The following is a 2,500-nucleotide window of genomic DNA, read 5'->3' as shown; positions in this document are numbered from 1 at the left end:
AGGTGGCTCTATCTCTCTATTCTTTTTCTTTCCTTCTGCTTGGCCAACTCTCTTTCGCCTTCGTTGGCTAGCTCTCTCTTCTCTCTTTCCTTCATCTTACTTGGCTAAATCTCTTTCCTCTCTCTCTCTCTTTCCCACCATGTGTCAAACTCCTTCTCTCCCCTTTTTTGTCTCCATCTGGTCAATTTCTCTCCTTTCTCTCCTCATCTATCGACCTCTCTCTCTCTTTTCTTTCCTCTCACTTGACTCTCTTTTCACCCTCACCTGAACAACCCTATCTCCCCTCTTTCCCACCCCTCACTGACCCATCTCCCTTTTCCCTCGCTTGACCAGCTCTTCTCCCTCACTTGGCCAACTTTCTCTCTTCCTCTTTCTTCTTTTTTTCGTCTGCCCTTCCCTTCCCCTCAGCCCTGGCCTCCACCACAGTCCCTCCTGATGCGAGATTTCAGGCTTGACAACCCGACGTCAGAGGCACTTCATCTCGCCTGTGTTATGCGACGTGGGAGGCGGAGGGCGCGCAGGGGGAGGTGGACATCGCCCGTGGACAGGTCACTCTCTCCCCTGTGTCATGTGGGCGTGGGCGTTACGACACGTAGGCGCCGGAAAGCATGCAGGTTAAAAGTGGACATCCCTCGTTGAAAATACACTCTCCTCTGCGTTATGTAGGCGTGGGCGTGACGAGGCGTGGGCGGCGGAGGAAATGCGGGTGTTGGAAGCGGCCAACCCCGGCCAAGACTTCGCTGTTATTTCGGGTGTTCTTGGACGCGCGACCGCCTTTGACCAGCTGACCTCCGCGGGGTCTCATTGACTCACACGGGAACACCCGCGCAACACGTGCCTCTCGGAGTCGCTCGCGTTACGGTGTTATGGCTGAAGGTTTCTCTCCCCGTTGCATGCTTTGATTTGATACCGATAATCTGGTTTGGAGTGATTTGGTTGCTTCGGGAATGAACCGCTCAGCCAGGGACTCCTTCGCGCTCGACCCTGCGCCGCTTGTGCCTCGAAGTTCGGCTTTGTTTTCATTCTTTTCGTATGTTTTGATTTATTGTTTATGATTTGTTTGTTTCATTGGTTTGTGAGTGAATTGTTTGTTAGGGCTCATCCACTCACTACGTTGCTCCATGTGCTGGTCACTGAACCGTCTTATTTCGATGTTTTGATAAAAAAAAATTTTTCTTTTTTTCCTTTTCTGTATGAAGAAGAAATATATATTAGTGATTATTTTTGCTTGCTTCTTTACTAATGAAGATCCGATCGTCTCCGAATCGATCCTGCTTCGGTGTTCGTTTCTTGCTATGTGTTTCATCTTATTACTGACTACATTTTTTGTCTGTCTGAAGTGTGAGTTCCTTTCAGAGCGAACACCCGCTGTGTCCTCCACGTTACTTGTCTCTGATTCGTCTCTGTAACTCTGAATGTTTTTTTTTCTTTTCTTTTTTTGCATTTGATTTATTACTGATTTTTGTGTTTTGTTTTTGTTTATCTTGGGAGTGATTTCTTTGCTGAGGAACACCCATGTATATTACTAATTTTTGTATTTGTTTTTGTTTATTTTGGGTGTATGCATTTACTATGGGACACATATCTTTTACTGATTTTTGTGTTTTGTTTTTGTTTTGTTTTGGGAGTGATGTCTTTGCTAAGGAACAATCACATCTATTACTGATTTTTGTTTTTGTTTTTGTTTATTTAGGGAGTGATGTCTTTACTAAGGAACACCCATACCTATTATTGATTTTTGTGTTTGTTTTTGTTTTTGTTTTTTGTTTATTGTAGGAGTGATGTCTTCGCTAAGGAACAACCATATCTATTGCTGATTTTTGTGTCTTGTTTTTGTTTTTGTTTTGTTTTTGTTTGTTTTGGGAATGATGTCTTTGCCAAGGACACCCATATCTATTGCTGATTTTGTTTGTTTTCTGTGTGTTTTTTGTTTTTGTTTATTCCGGTAGTGATTTTTTTTTCTAAGGAACAATCATATCTATCGCTGATGTTTGCGTGTTTTATCCTTATTTTTGGGAGTACTCTCTTTACCCATATCTATTACTGATTTTTGTTTTGATTTGTGTTTTTTGTGTTTTGTTTTTGTTTATCTTGGGAATGAATTTCTTTGTTAAGGAACACCCATACACAGCATTTCCTCCGAGGTTCTCGTCTCTAAACATCTCCTTTCAATTTCTTTTCTCGTATTATCTTCCCTATTTGTTTGGTCCTCTCTTATCGAACTGATTCCTTGTTTTTGTTTAGATATTTGAGGCGTGATTTCCTCCTGCTCCTCCTCCCCCCCACTCTCTGCTCTCCGCTCCCCCCCCCCTCCCCACGCCCTAAAAACGCCCATCTCGTACGCTCTTCTCACCTACGCCCGTGACGCTGAATCCCCTTGTTGCCCGAGTCGAGTTTTCTGAATCACTTGAGCGTCTTTGTTTTTTGTTTTTGTTTGTTGTTTATTATTCTCTCGAACTTTTTGTTTTGTTTTGTTTTGTTTTGTTTATGACTTTGGTTA

This window comes from Penaeus vannamei, chromosome 26 (genome assembly GCF_042767895.1).
Source record: "Penaeus vannamei isolate JL-2024 chromosome 26, ASM4276789v1, whole genome shotgun sequence".
NCBI lineage: Eukaryota > Metazoa > Arthropoda > Malacostraca > Decapoda > Penaeidae > Penaeus > Penaeus vannamei.
Note: the sequence above shows the minus strand (reverse complement) of the source record.